Source organism: Chiroxiphia lanceolata, chromosome 3 (genome assembly GCF_009829145.1).
Source record: "Chiroxiphia lanceolata isolate bChiLan1 chromosome 3, bChiLan1.pri, whole genome shotgun sequence".
NCBI classification, from domain to species: domain Eukaryota; kingdom Metazoa; phylum Chordata; class Aves; order Passeriformes; family Pipridae; genus Chiroxiphia; species Chiroxiphia lanceolata.
Window position 1 is genome coordinate 30,092,199 of NC_045639.1, and position 16,749 is coordinate 30,108,947.

Genomic DNA, 16,749 nt, shown 5'->3' on the forward strand with positions numbered 1-16,749 from the left:
AGGGAGTTCTAGTACTTTTGCTCCCCCTATTTGGGAAGCTGTTGATTTAAACCATGTGCACACAGTGAAGTCTCAACAAGGACATTATGAATGCATGTAATGATGTGATGGCTGCTGGTGATTAGTGGAAAAAAAGAGAGGGAGGAGGAGTTTAGTGGGTCTTGGGCCAGCTCCTAATGGACAAGCTTCCACATCACAAAACCAAGGTCTGCAGCTGCCACAAATCACATCCATCAGCCATCTCCCCAGAACAGCCAAGCAACAAATGGACAGGCACTGACCATGCTGCTCACTCCTAATGTGCTTCCACAGGACTCTGGAGTGCACTGCCAAGACAGGTTGTGAGCAAATTTGATATATATTGCCCACGCTTTGCCTGCCACTTTAGCATCTTTAACAAATACTACACTAACTTTAAAAATAATCAGTGGGCCCAAGTTAAAAATAAATTGCAAGTTGGCTTTCATGAGAAAGCAACTGAGCCAATACCATTTATAGTAATTTGACGTGTCACTGAATAGCATCATTTTTATAAATACACTGAAAGCCGGACATGAAATAACTGGTTAACAGCTCCCTAATCACAAGGGCTTCCTCTGCTACACATTTTTCCTATTTATCCAATGGCTTCTGTTTTATATCTAGTTTGCTAATGGAAAAAGGGGAAGGGGGAGGGGGAAAATTGGCCTAAACTGATCCAGCAGATGCACGGAGCTGGGGCCTCAAACACTGGCTTCTTTTCTGCAGCCACTAAAGGGCGGTGGGGGAGAAACATTTCAGCAAAATTCTTTCTCTGCAGTAACTACCGCAGAAACACATTTCCCTCTGTTTGGAGCCACTCAAAATAACTGCAGCTCAAATGCCAAAAGAATATTTTGTGCTCCCTGCATTTAGAAGAAAAAGAGATGGGAAAATACTGAAGAAAGTTCGTAGTACGGTGGTCTCAAAACAGCCATAGAAGGCTTCCAAAAAAGTACACTCTCACAAAGAAAGCAAAACAAATCTAGCCCCAAAATATTTGTTATTTAATGATCTCAATGTGTTTTACAACCATGTATAGGAAATACATTATTTTATTAGACGACTCATCTTCTAGGCCATGCAAACCATTCAGAAATTTAGAACAACTCTCTACACCAAATTTCTCACAACTGCCAGGAACACCTTTGCAAGCATGACTGTGTGCACCAAAAGCATCTGTCCTAATTTATGCATGTACTAAAATAATTAAATAAAAATTCCTCAGGTATATTGACTTCTGTCTGCACTGCTTAGGAGATAAGATGCACATTGAAGGCTGTGCACTTCCATAGTGAACATCCTGCCTTGTGTTACTAAATGGATGGCAGACCATTTCATAAGACCATGAAAACAGAAAAAGGTGAGGGATTCACCATCTACTCAAAACTGCATTCACCTTTGCTCTGTCCACTTTAATTTTAAGATACTTGTTAAATACGTTATGTTTTTAGTCTACAGTGGTGGATAAGGGGGGCACTATACATGCAAGCAGAATGTGATTGCAAAAGTTGCCAAAATTCAAGTCAGTAGCAGAGGCAAGAAGCAAACACTGGCCTTGTTTTTGTGTCCACAAGGCCCTTAGCTCCAGTGAATAAACTTTCACTGGGTCCCCTATGTCTCTACTGCAGTATTAGCACTAGAAAAATAGGCATGTAAATCTCCTAACCAAACTGTAAGCCTCTTCACATAGAAACTATGCCTTTTTCCTGAGTCCTTGCAGTCCCATCATCAGCATCTAAAGGGAAAGTTTTCTTTCAATACAACTCTGTGTTGTGATGACTTATTTCCTAGTCAATTGTCAACAGTTTGTCTATCCAGAGCAGAAGGGAAGAGAGTAGTGACAAACATGGGAAGGCTAGTGGCATTGAAATAATCTTACGTCTGTACTCACTGCAGTGTGGGCAGGTTCTAGCCTCTAACCTATACCTCTTAAGTGCTTAGGACAGCCTGTGCTTAAAGCATCTCCAGGTCTGGGTCAAAAGCATTTCTCTTTCTGAACAGTATGAGTGAATTTCGGAAAAACTTAGCAATGTATCAATAGGAATTGGGTTCTGAAGATCACTTCAGACAAACAACAAACGAAGTTTATTCACATGGTAGCTCTGATCCACGTTATGAAGCAGGCTGTTTATGGGTAAGTTTTATAATTCCCCCATAAGGCATCCTGTCATAATAGGAGACAATCAGATTTAGGAATGACTGACTGCAATGCAGGACCTATGCCACCAGTAGAGTAGACAAAGGAGAAAGAATAGCAAGAAGCAACTTTCAGTGGAACCGTGGACTCATGTGAGCCAGGGACACCATGAGATCTGTTCCTTCTCTTCTTCCCCATGGCTCTCGGTTTCCTTTCACCCTTTGCAATCAGAGCACAGTGTTCACAGGAACAATTCACTAGGCTTAGTTCTATAAAAAATTAGGCAGTATTTCAAAGAGTAGTTCCTCTCCTCTTGCTAAAGGCTGAGGGGAAAAATGTTACCCAAAGTGGTTGGTATTGCTGGTCCAAATGAAGATGCTTTGCCTTGTGCTAGATAAAGTCAGAAGATGACAGCCCAGCAGCTATTGCCTTGATGTGCTGAGGGGGATTACAAACCAAGGCCTGCACTTTGTATGAAAAAGCAGCAAGCAGACTGCCAAGACCCCTCTCTAAATACATCTCAAAGTAGGTTATTGTGAGGAGTGTGAGCATTATGATCTCAGCTGCCAACAAGTACTTCTGCGGGAAGCAATTTGCAAGCAGGAACTCATTCTCCCAACAATCCAGGCTTTGACCCATATTCGTGCTGTGCAGTTAATCTAAGTGGAATTAGTGCTGATGAAAGGGGCCATATGGACAGCCCTTGACACAGAAATCTTATTTACCCACAGAAATTTCCGTGGCCAGCAGCATTGTAAGATACATCTTACATGCATGTGCCAAAGACACGTGCACTTCTCTCCAGCTGCCTAAACAAGTAACCCTGGATTATCCAACCCCAACTTTCTGTAAAATGGAAGGGAAAAATTTTGTGATTCCTAGATTCATGAAAAGCAAATAGAAGAGTGACTTTAAAGCATTTTTATATACCACACAGAACACCTACTTGTGTTTTCTGATTAGTGCCATGTTTGTCTGGGTCTGAACAGAGGATATCCCAGAACAAACCCATTGTTATTCTGGCCCAATTACAAAACAAACACAATGGGTAATAACCAAAATGTGTTTTTCCATACTACTACACATTTGCCTCCCTCTCTTCTCAGTCTACAGCTCCTTTAGTGCTAACCCAGAATTGCTTAGATCAAAATTTCTATTTAAGAACTCCTTAGCTCTTATGAGAATGTAAGGCATGAGAGGAGCATAAAGCCAGCAAAGCAGGAGTTATGCTCGGACTTAGATCCTACTTTTCATGGAAAGTGAGGCTTGCAACATTATTCCTTTATGTCTTCACAAAGCACATGGATTGTGTCTACACAAACTTTGGAGAACTCTGTGCATATTCCTCACATGCAAGATAGCAGCATATCACACAGCTGTCAGAGAAGCATCCTTGTTAACATTCTTCAGTTTGTTTTATGAACTGAGATTTTGCAAAAGAGAAAAGCGAATAGAATAATCTGTCCAAAACCAGCACTAAACGATGGTACAAGAGTAGAGACGAGGCAAAGGTAGGTGCACCAGAGGTCCATGCACTGACTGAGTAAACAAGAACTTTTTTTTCCTCTGAGTTAGATTATATGTGCTGGAACAGCTACGGTAGTTCAGGACTCTTTCATTTCTTAAAATGCAATGGTAGATGGTGTTAACAAAGCTGCAGCTGGATTCACTGTTGTTCAGCAAGTGTTAGCAGAAACATTATCTGGTGCCCTTTCTTGTATTTCTTTAAGTTTTCAATAATAAATATTCCTTATTTAATTACTTTCTAGCCACCCTACACACACTCTTCTGGTGGATTCTTCTGCAGGAGTGCAAGTTGAAGAATTACAGTTCATTGCCTTTCATATGCTTTCATGTTAACCACTGAAATTCTGGATTGACTACTATTGACAGGGACAGAAACAATTCAAAAGCTCATTGTTGCAGACATCCTAAAACTACCAGGCAGGCACAGAGCACATACACAATGTCACTAGCAGAACAGGTACAGATCAAAGACAAGCAGAAAGCCTCACTGCTTTCCTGTATCCTGTCATCCCTGACCACCATCTTTGCCTGATGGGAGGACATTCTTTCAAAAGAACATGCAGAGAGAGCAGGGGCAACATTATATCTTGAGTCTATCCCTGTAGGAAGATATGCTTATGCTTGGATGCCCTTTTGCACATTCCAGAGCCAGACTACTCAGGATTCATTTGTCCCTGGCTTCTACAGTCAGAGACAGGGCTGTATGTTTGAGGATATACAGTAGGGATCCACTGTGGTGTGTCTGCCATCAGGCCTGCAGCCATGTGGAATGAGGCTGGCACAATATTCACTTCCACCTTTCTACTGAACTTAGGGGTAAATTGCAATTCAGTACTGAATTAAAAACATTTTTCCCAAGAAACTGGAAACCAGCAAGTGTTTACATTGGAGCTAAACCCTCCATTCCACCAAAGCAGTGTGTTGGAACAGTTATGCACCAGGACAGTCTTCTTAGATAAGAAGTGTTTGGGGAAATCCCAATAATGCCTTCTCCAGCCTGACATCTCACTTGGACAAGGATCGTAAAACACTAGACCTTTTCCCCTCCAAGTGGTAAAACAGTGTTAACATCTCTTGCATAAAAGACAACTCCAGTCCTGCTTTTGCTTCTTAAGCCAGTACTGTTCCCACAAATTCTGTATCAGATCCTCAGCTTGTTTACTCTGAAAGTTCCTTGGAGCAGTGGTAACTTTTCCATCAGCTCCTCACTGGGGCTTAGCTATGAAGAATAATAGTCAAATCTGCATTGGCAACATCTTCTACGGCCAGGCATCAGGCCCAGAGAAAACATCAAAAATTCTCTGACTTTAAAGATATTCTCCTATGGTTGCTCTGCATTCTTAATTACATCGTCGTTCACCTCAGAGGTGAGTTTGCCTTTGAACCCATTGATTATGATCACATTTTCACAGCAACACCTTCCAAAAACACTGCTAATACTGGACCACCCAGAATGGTAACAGAATGAAAAAATGGATAATGGGATGAACAATCTCAATTAATACAAAATACTAGACACTGAGTTCACTAAACAAGATTAGCACTGCTACTTATTGGTTACAATATCTATACACAAAGGGATTTATGCCATGAGGTCATCCATTCCAGGAAAATAAACACTTTAAAAAAGATGGTAGGGAAAAGCCAGGTACAGAAAAATGCCTGTACTTCCCCCTTCTGCATTAGACGCCATTCTCCTTCCTCAAACCTAGACTAAAGCCTCCTGCAAGTGTTGTTCTCCTTAGGGTTCAGGTGATGATTTGTTTCACACACAAATTCAGCCCTAAACTGCATGTTTTATGGATAAATGCACAGCCCACATTACCCAGCACCTGATGGAAAGATACTCTTGTAAGATGAAGGTCAGAATGGACCATTATGATCATCAAAGACAACTTCTTGCAGAACACAAACTGCATATCACCTAACAACTTCTTTTTCACTCTCTCTCATACAGGTGGAAACAGACTTGTCACTGCATGGTGTCATTTATTTTTTTTCTAACTCCCATTTACAAAAGGCCAGGAGATGTCTCTTAACACCCAAAGACACTTCGTCAATTCATGTTTGATGACCATTCAAATTCTGGATCAAGTTTACTCCTTGACCCTCCTTACCCAAGGATCACTAAACGCTTTACTAATATCAGTGAATTTAGTCTCAGGTCATGGCTTAAAGGAGTTCTCTTTCCCTATTTCACAGATAAAGAAAGAGAATTAGAAATCGTAAAACTACTCCTATACAAAGCAGTGTTTGAAGAGCTACAGAGACAAAAAATGACAAAAAACCAACACACAAACCCATCAGACTACAACAAAATTCACTGTACTTCAATGCCTCTAAAGGTCTTCCGCCTTTGCGTAAATGTAATCCAACCTTAATTCTGCAGGATACAGGTTTCACTACAAGAATTCTTTCTGCAGCTTAGCAAAGATCCACTGGTAGATCCAGTCCACTGGTAGATTACCAAACTGCAGTTGATCAGATAGTGTTGAAGAGGAAACATTTAGGAATCTTGCTCAAATACAATGTTCCTCCTAGTCTAGTAAGTATTTGTGACTGAGGTAACCAGAAAACATCTACACTACCACAAAGCTAAGAAATAGCTACAAGTTTGATGCCTCTGGCCAAATTCTTTGCTCACTTACAGAAGGACAAACATGTCTGGCTTCAACAGGATTTACTTAGTATTTCAAAGGTGCCCTTGGTCTCCAGTGGGATGCAAGGTGTAAAACAGCCAAGAGCTTTACCAAAATTTGCCTACAGTCATCAAGACTCAACTACCAGGTACAATTGCCAGTAATTTTTATTGATGTCATTATTTTGTTCCCATCAACACCACTTTCCTTTTGACTTGTTCAGGTGATTGTTTTCATTTCCAGGCTGATCATAAACCCTATTCAATGTTCTGAGAAAGATACAGTCCCTTCCTCTAATTTGCTTTTGAACAAAACTAAGAACTATGGTACTGCTCTCCCAAATCCCATAAGTTTCACTTAGTAATGAGTTCTCTCAGAAACATCAAGTAGGCTCCTCCACTGTGCATGATATGAACTGTTTGTGATCTCCACTGTAGATAATTATTTCCAAGGCCAGAGAATTCCTGTATGTGCTGTGGCATACCATGGAAAAGAAGAATACCTAGAGATATAAGACAGACAATGCAACTAGCAAAAAAAGTCTATGAAAAACGGTATTTGTAACCTTCAGGATGTTAGAGCACCCTGGACAGGAGTCAGGAAGAACATGCCCTCTCCAATCTGGCGGGAGGGAAAGAAAAAGAAAAAAGAAAAAAAATTAGTAGAGAAGGAAAATGTTTTCCTTAGACTGGAACTATGTTGAATGGCTCCAGCACATGGAGAAGAAACACTACCTATACCAATAAGTATGAAATATGGCAATCTTAAACAGTGTGATTTGTATAGGATGACGAGGATGTAACACCATGAAATTTAGTACACCCTTTCCTCAGCATAACGCTTTTCTATTTTCCTTGCCAAAGCCATTGTTCTTCATGATGTAAGTTGACCAGAAGCTGAGAGCAGGGACAGTTACCCTTGTAACTGGCAAGTAACTTGTGCAAGGAATGCAGGGGAGTATGCACTGGCTTAAATTAAAGACAATATTCCAGTTGAAATGATTACTTGGTCCCTCTTGGCACGGTTGTTAAACTGCTACATTTTGCTACTGTAACAGGACTTTCTAACCTTGCTGTTTCTATACCAATTTAATATTGATTTCTGTTGAAGTTGCTGCCAATGCAAGGTCCTGAAATACTGGGCCCCACCACAGTCAGAAGGAAAAAAAGGTAAAATGGAACCAGGGAGGGGTTAAAGAAAACACAGAGAAGAACATTGTACTTGGCTGTACAAGTAACTCGTGAATACATCGAGAAATGTCCTGGATTATCAACTGTAATAAAATCTCTCAATGAGGAAAACAGGGATGTCCTGGAGAACTATGAGTTCTGGTTTTCTGTGTTCACTTCATGCATGGTTTGAAAATATTCCCTTTATACAACTGGAAAAAGAAAAAGGGGAAAGAAAGAGAGAGAGAACAAGAGAACAAGAGAAAGAGAGAAAAGAAAATGAAGCCACAGAAAGCTCACTTTTCCCAGTAGCTAGAGATAGATTTAAGCATTGCCCTTGTAAGGAGAAAGACAGCAAAATACCATTTGGAACATGGATGGGAGAGCAAGGATACTGAAATAAAAGGTTTTTATTTACTTCTTACTCACAGTCAAATTTAGGTGGGAGACTGACAGCCCAGTTGTTAGTTTGGGGGCAGCAGTTCCTCTACAGGGAATATATTTGAAGAAAGGAGGATGAAATGGAGCTGAAATAATGATCAGAGAACAAAATGGCCTACAAATTACATAGATGTATGCTTAAGGTGGGCAACCGGTTGTCAGTCAAGACAATTTTAGAAGCAGCAGCAAAGAACTCAGATTTTTTCCTCTCAAAGTTGGCATAGCACGATCCTCTATCATCTGCTATGGAGTAATCTTTTTGTCTATCTTTAAGCAACAGTTGGTAATATCTGTAAGATACAATCCAGAAACAGCCTTCTACACCATTACAGTACTAATTACTTTCTCTGAACTGAGGAAGACTCTCCAGGTTTCCACATAAATTCCCCATTTCCTATTGAAACATAATGGCTTAGTATGTGAACATTTCTCTCCTTCCTGCACCTGTATTTGTTTGAGTAGGAAGAAGTAATAGCCAAGTTACTCCTTCATCTGAAGCAATAGAAGCCTCTAATATTCACGTTGATGTCCTAGGAACTCCGCGTGCCAGAAACATAGGATGAGTGACTGCATGCACTTGGATAAGTTTTTTATTATATTTGCTTTAGTCCTGTCTTGATATGGTTGAAAACTACTTCAGCTTCCTACCTGTTGGGGTTAGGCTGGTATGTTTACTATTAACTAATTTTATTTTTTTTTTGCAACAGCAAAGACTTAAAAACTAGTCTTTTTATTTTTTTTTTTTTTTTTTTAAATCTAGTAGTCTGTTGCAAATTCTCATTAAGGGGCTAAACTCTGCTTTATCTCAGGTACGCTTTTAGGATGCCTCAACTACGTGCAGGGACAAAACACAGTAAGTTTTAAGAAAGGAAAAAGAGTATGCAACAAACTTTATCTTCCCATCTTCATCATAAAAATGCAAAGCTACCCATATGGCCCACTGCAAAAGAATGCATTTCCTGGAGGCACTGTGCTGTCTCACTAATGCACACATACAAGATGTACTGTACAGATATAGGCTGGAGGTCACAAAATCCCACTGCTGACCAGCAAAAAAAAAAAAAAATACAAACCCAACAAAAAAAAAACCCCTCATATTTCACAGTCAGGAGGTTCTCACAGAGCCACATTTCACAGCACAGCAGCTGAGTAAGGATTTTTAAAAACAGCGAAAACATCAAAGTATGTTTAAGGTCCCAGATACATGATTTTTGCTCAAAATAAAAACTGTCTGTTCCCACTGTTTAGAGAAAGAGAGAGTTGGATGTGGTTGTGGGTTTATACAATGACATGCATGCACAGCATCCTGCTAGGAAGCTTGCAGATCCATGATGAGGAGCATGAGCATGTGTTCATGCATCCCAGGACAGAAGTGTGATTGCACGCTTATTCACATACTCACATGTTAATCAGGCACGATGAAGGCAGAAACACAAGTTCACACACATGCAATTCTTACCTCTACTTTGTATACAAAACAGATTTGGAGCCTGAGTGCAATAACTTGGCAGTCAGAAAAGAGTGATATTTCTCATGCAGAAAATACCACCCAAGTTGCAAAAGCCATTTTTCTTGCTACTCTTCCATTCCATGTGCATGTTGGCACCTCATGCCGATATGAAGTCATAGTATATTCCAGGAACAGCTCTAGGGTTTTTTTTCTTTTTCTTTTTTTTTTTTTTTTTTTAAAGAAGGAATAGTAGAAAGTTTACCAAAATTGGCTTAAATCATAAAGACCAAGACCCTGAAAGATATGTAGACACTTTAATCGCAGGACAACCATCCTCCAAGAGAAATCTTGGGAATCTGTGGGAATCTGTGTTCCTGTGAACACCAGCAGAGTCAAAACCACAGTGAGGTCATTTGACGACTGCGGAAGAAGACAGAGGTTTCTGCAGGCTCTTATCCAGTGTTTCTGCACTGTATTAATAACCTGGGACTTCTGGCATTCATAATGCAATCCAGTAATTTCTGATAGACACAGAGGAGAATTATGTACCTTTCACTGTATATGACGGCATCAACTGAGGCTTTGAAATGACACTGTGGGTCTTGGATGGCTTCTCTACACTTTTAATCCACTGGGTACTTCAAGTGGAACCCAAACAGTGCTTTTCTGTGATCTATCTTCATTCATAGACAATTATTTTTTAAAGCATTCTAGACCATCTAATGACACAAAGGATCGGAAATGTGAACAGCTACTCTGCCTGCTGATTGCTGCTACCAATCTAAGATTTTCAATGACCCTAAAACCACAGAACCTATCTTCTCCAGTTATCCAAAGCTGTGTCATAGGATCTATATCTTCTCCCTCCAACTTTTAACCCGCTCACCATTTTAACAGAATGACAAGAGCCTCAGGCATTAAAGCATTTTTCAGCAGGCACCACTGGAATTCCAAGCAGAGAATTAAAAGCTGGTTTTGCTTTGTAGTGAGAAGAAATTATTCCAGCTAACAAATACTCTGCAGAGAGAAGAGACAATGCCTTGGTCATCTCTATCAACTCTGAAGAGGCAAGAAACTCCCAGCAGAAATAAAATGTTACAGAAACCTACCACTAGCAAATATTGATACAACTTAAGCCCCTGGGCTGGCAAGCATAACATTAGACCATAACATTAGACTGGCATGGCCTGAGGGAGCTGGAAAGGGTTCTCTGAAGCTACAAAGCCTCATTGTCAAAGGATGATAGTTATTCATTAATCTGTTTCCAGCCACACAGTTTTGGTGGATTGGTTAGTTTTGGTGAGTTTTTTGGGCTTAGACTGAAAACAGAAAGAAACAATATGCATGGCTTAAAACACTGAGAAACAAAATGCACCAAATAATATCTATGCCAATCTTGCAGATCTGTTATTCAAAACTCTTGTTTCATAATTAGGGTTAAAGTGCCAGAAAATGTTCAGATAGAAGTGCAAAACTAATGACAGATATTCTTTCCTGAACACATTTAGCCACATGTACAGAGAGGAAAAGAATATATTATCAAGGGATTGAGAGCAAGTCCAAATACAGGAACAGTTTTATCAGATTTTCCAGCTTGCTGCATTGGTCTCAGTCACACAAGCAGCACTTTCATTTGCTTTGTCCTCTAAGCAAAGCCTAGTGAAAAGAGCACAACTCCCTTTTATTCTGAAGCCTTTGGACTACAGTAATTCAGACAAGTTTTCAAGATCAGATGCCACAGGAGAAGACAAATGGTCCCTGGGTCATGCTATTTTTAATGGCAGTCTCTCTGCCATGACATCACTTCCATCTTACTTCTACAGAGGATAGCAGCTTTGGAGCAGCTGCCGTGGAGAAGATATGAAAGTCATATTAAAAAAAAAAAATAATTAGTATGTTATTACTACGAAAAATGTAAAGCAAATGTAGCTTTTTCTTATGGCCTTTGTGTTTAGAGGCACAATGTAAAGGTGATGGTCAAAATTTTCACTATTTCTGATAAAGCACTGCAAGAATCATGGACAAACAACATAACAAAATACCCAAGAATCTAAAGTCCTGCATAAAGCCACCAGGTTTAAAAATCAAGCGAATGTTTGCAGACCATCCAGTTCCATAAGTACCCTTCACTGTCTAAGGAAAAGAAATGTGCACTGTAAAACTTTTCTATTTTCACTCAGTTCAGTTATATGCTGTTCATGATCTTTGCTACCATGGGGGACAGAAGAGAGGAGAACAGGAGGAGAAAAACTGCAGCTTCTTACCATCAAAAAGTCTGGAAAAAGTGAAAGGCATTTTTAGGAAAGGAAAAATCCACACAGGATCATCCTTAAAAGTTTACCAGAATCAGACATTAAATACAAAGAAAAGACCTGTTCATTGTGAGGGAACACGATTCAGGATGGGAACAGTTCCCGGCATGGAGAGAAGTGTGAGGTGATTGGCAGGACTTTTTGCCTGCTCCCTGCTTCCCCCACTCCTCCCCCTTTTGCCTGTGCCCTATTCTGATTTGCTCCCCCGTTTGTCTGCCTGATACCCCACCCTATGTTCTGCCCCTTTCCCTGGCGGGATGGATAAGAATCGGGCGCACATCTGAATAAAGAACTTTGCTTGCACCCTTCCTCGTGTCCTGCCCCCCTTCAGACTGCGACAGTTCATCATGATATAAGAAAGAATTTTTTTACTGTGAGAACAATTAATCATAGCAACAACCTCCACAGGGATGTGGTAGAGTCCCCATCACTGAAGGTTTTCAAGATGCAATTGGACAGGGAGCTAGGTAATCTCATCTAGGCTTCATTTCCCATAAAAGGTTGGATCAGATGATTTTTCAAGGTCCCTTTCATTCTGGGCTGTTTCATCAGTATATGACCACTCAACTGCAGACTTGGTTAAACCATTTGAAGTCTGACATCCAGCTGACTGCATAGTAGATTCTACTTCCTGAAGAACTATCCACATGGACCAAGGATTGCCAAAGAAGATATGCAGTTGATTTTTTACCATTGTTAGGGTTTCAGTGTAACATCTGTCCAGTGGTAACACCAAAGTTACTTCACAGTGACAATAGGACTGGTTGGGCATTTACATCTGTGCTCATGTCCATGCTCTTTCAGCTTTATCACTATTGATTTTGGATTCTCTGCTTGCCAGACAATAGTATCTATATTACCATGATTTTTAACTGTCCATCTGGAGAGAAACAGACTGGTTCTGTCATCTTTTGCTTTCCAATTGCCAATCTTTAAGTCTAGACCACTAAAGCTTACGCAGAACCCCCCTTTGCTCTGCTCTAGTGACTTACTTCCAACTCTCCTCCATGCATTTCCTGTTCTGTCAACAGAGAAGCTGAGATAGCTGGAGTCACTAGAGGAAGGGGTCCCTGTTGGGAAATGCTAATGTGGCTAATGCAAAGTGGTTGTGACACAATGGGCCACACACCTTCACATCTCTGAAGCTTCAAGGTGCACAAAAAGGTGCACAGATACAGGCACACAGAGGAACTGAGGTATAAGAAGAACAAGAGACTTTTCCTGCAGAGGAAAAATGAAGAAATATAAAGACAGACATATGAAAGTAAGATATTTTTAAATCCAGTTGCTATAAGAGAAACTATGATTATTTCTAGCTTTAACAAAAGGTCTGACTGCGGCACATTAAGTCATGGCCTTCTAACTTTAATTTAGGTTTCTTGTGTAAAACAGCACTGAGAGATCACAGCAGAGCCTTTTGCAAAAGCTATATAAAGCCTGCATAGAAGTCAGGGTACTTATATAAGTGGCTAACATATTTTCAAGTTCAAGAAACCTCAGGTTTGCTACCACTGACCTCTTAGTTTTCCAGACTAAAGTTAGCTCAGGTCTGTCTGTGTGCATCATGCATTTCCTGTTCTAAACAGTGGTGCAAAAATACTACACTGGTAAGTTGCTGTTGCTTTCCATAACTTCCTTTCAGCATCAGCTAACATTCATGCTAATGGTTAGAGATGGAAGAAAAGCAAACTGTAAGGTGTTCAGTACCATACCTGTCATGGCACAGAATCAACTGGTGTTGCCTCTATCCAATGGCAGTAATATCATTTCACAGAGACCTGCTATGTCACCAAATCAACTGGTTGTAAAGAACTTCAGAGTTTAAAGTCAATAGCCGAGAGTAAGCTTACTTTTGATGTTATGAGGTTCACTAGAGCAAGTGCCTGTTTAAAACATCAAGCTTTGCAAATTCATCCACTGAGGTGGATATGTGAAGGGTTATTTTCTTGCTGTGGAAGAATGGACTTCTGGCAAAGCTATACCATTTACACTATTCCTCTACATGAAAGGTTCAGACAGGAGGCCTGAATACACACACAGATAAGCATAATCTGGGAAAAATGTAAAACGCAGAAAAAAAAGAAGACAGGTGATAAAGGAAGACTAACCAGAGCCAAAAATTCTCAGAGAACAAACACTTCAAGAGGTCCCAATCAGATTATTAAATGTGGAAAAGCAAAATCAGTAGCTGTTCAAGTTCAAATGAAAGACAACCCTTGAAAAGAATAGATAGCTGAAAGAATGAGACAGAAGACAAACCATAAGGCAACGACAGAAAGAGTCATTCAGTACCAGATAAATATGGAACTCAAGAAATAACAGCCTATGGGAAAAAAAGTGCATGAGATGAATTTGAATTTTAAGGCTGTAAAATTCAGACAAGCCCAGCAATCTGGGAAGGCTGTGGTACTGTTCAGAGGCAGAGCTCTTAAAAAGCCTTCTCCCACTACTTGGCAAAGAATTTGATGCCTGTGAAACTTCAGTGGAGTGTAGCTTAAGACAAAAATGCCACAGAGGCAAGACAATATCTGTGACATGACAAGGGAAAAATTTAGTTCAAGGTTTCTGGAAGCAACAGAGAAGGTGAGGACACTTTAAATGAAACTTAAATCCATGGAAATGAGAATATATGAAGCCAACTGAGAAGTGAAAAGTCATCTGGGTCACCCCTACATCCTCTGTGCACCAATTCCATCAACCTGGTAGATGCTGACAGACGCAAAAATAAAAAAAAAGTGAAGGAAGAAAAAGTAACACCGAAACATCTGGGGTTTATGGAAGCTTTTCTGATTTTTTTTGCTAAAAGGTATCAAGAATCGAAGAGTACATTTTGACTACCCTAAAAATTTCATTTTGGACAACTAAGATGTCTAAGTTGTAGCTAAGTTGGGCAGAAAAAGGTAGGAAACAAACATTCCTGTACAGCGTGATGTGAAGACGTGAGGAAATTGTACATGAACTGTAAGAAGGGAGAGCTTGTGTATCTCTGTGTGTGCATACATGCATGTGCATCCACCCAATATAAAAGGAAGGATGAGTGGAAGTTTTCCATAGAACAATTTGAATCTTCTAACCTAAACAAAGAATCTTCACAAAAAGAATGTGAGCAATGATTTTCAACTCTTTTAATTAGGAAGGGAGCTTTCAAAATAATTCACCATTTTTCTTACTGTATTATATTTCTCTCATTCTAGAAACTCCCTAATTCAATGGAGTCCACCAGTTTAAGTCTACCCACTCTTGCAGGGAGAGAAAGAGGAGACTCAGAGAAAAATGTTAACAGACTGTCAAATTTTGGAAAATATCACATGCATCTGCAACACGTAGGGCAAATATGACTGACTGATAAAAAATTAGCCCCCAAAAAGATGACTACATAGAAATCAGTCTCATGGACTGAGAGAGTATAGACTTTCAGAGAAGCCAAAATAAGAGTGCTGGCACTAACTCTGATGAGATCTGGATCCCACCCAGAATAGATAAGTGATTCAAAGTTAGGCAGCAAGTCAGTCTTCAGAATCACACACTGCTATTCCACACCACACAGACAAACACAGAGGATATACTCAGTGAACCAGAAATCCAAATCACTCATCCTCTGGTCTAACTGTTAAGCCATATTCCCTCCTACGTCATCCCAAAGCCAAATACAGAGTCAGCAAGCCAGGATTCCCAAGGCCCTCTGTTATACTCCTGAAGAAGGACTGAAGAGTGCAGTAGTGCATAGTTTCTTCTGCAAGTTCCATTGGAAAGGTAAGACTGGAGTACCACCAGATACTCATCATTATCTCTGTCTGCATAAGAGAATGTGTTCATAATTAAATTATAATTATGTTTGAAGTTAAAACAAGAGGGAAGGAAGAAGAGCTGCTTTTGGGCTGTTCAAAAGAACTGGGATAAGATAGTTTAGTTTTGTTTTTTTCCCAGACTGGGGCCAAAGATGCCACTAAGAGATATTAACTCATTTGTAAGAAAGGATAAAGTGCCATCATTTTTCACTTCTCTAGTTACAGAACACACCCAGAACTGGACTATGTTCAGACAGGTTGGGCAGGGTATAGTTAGTGTTGATAAAGAAAAGACCCAGTAAGCACTGCCCAGAAAGTGGCACTGAAGCCTGCCTCAGGAAAGCTGAGCTCCATTTAAAACCACTTAAAAAGGAAACTCTGTACAAATTAAGACTTAGTAATGAGTAAAAGAAGATCAGAGGCAGAACTACATGCTGATTGTGAGAGAACTTAATTAAGGAAATTGTACCCATCTGCACAGTGTTCAGATGACAACATGTTCATTTCTAGAAATACGAATATTGCTATTTCACAAGAAGAGTCAGAATAGTACCCAGGTTAAAGCCAGTTACATAACCTAACAGTGCTGTCTATGTATGTTCCTGATCTCTATCTTCTACATTAAGCACATATAGCAAGCTGAAGGTTCCTTGTAGAAATATTTTCAAGCAAAAACAAGGTCTGAATGTCAGACTCTGTATGGAGTTTGCATGGCAAGGTTTTGGTAGCACAGACTGGGGAGGGTGGCACTACAGTGGCAGCTTCTGTGAGAAGCTGCCAGAAGTTTCCCCTATGCCTGACAGAACCAATGCCAGCTGGCTCCGAGTCAGACTCGCTGCTGGCCAAGGCTGAGCCCATCAGCAATCGTGGTAGTGCCTCTGGGATAACATATTGGAGAAGAGGAAAAAAACTGCGAAATAGCAACTTCAGCTGGAGAGAGGAGTGAGAATATGGGAGAGAAACAGCTATGAAGACACCAAAGGCAGTGGGGGAGGAAGTGCTCCAGGTGCAGGATCAAAGGTTCCTGTGGTGAAGACCACGGTGAGGCAGGCTGTTCCTCTGTAGTCCATGGAGGTCCACAGGGGAGCAGATATATCCACCTGCAGCCTGTGGAGGGTAATGGTAGAGTAAATATTCACCTGCTGCCCCTGGAGGACCCCATGCCAGAGCAAAGGAGCCTGTAAACATGTGAGAAGCCCACGCTGGAGCAGGATCCTCACAAGACCTCTAGACCCATGGAGAGAGAAGCCCACACTGGAACAGGT

At 40.5% G+C, this 16,749-nt stretch overlaps 1 protein-coding gene across 4 annotated transcripts in view; it reads right to left on the reverse strand.

Moving 5' to 3' along the window:
* Window positions 1–16,749, reverse strand: part of DAAM2 (dishevelled associated activator of morphogenesis 2) — a 202,283-nt gene that overhangs the window by 146,669 nt on the left and 38,865 nt on the right. The window contains exon 1 of one of the 4 annotated variants that reach the window (XM_032681446.1): window positions 10,271–10,285. The exons of the other annotated variants lie outside the window; for them this stretch is intronic. The gene's annotated coding sequence lies outside the window, so the exon portion shown is untranslated. Of the gene's footprint in view, window positions 1–10,270; window positions 10,286–16,749 lie in introns of those variants that run through there. 4 annotated transcript variants of the gene reach the window in all.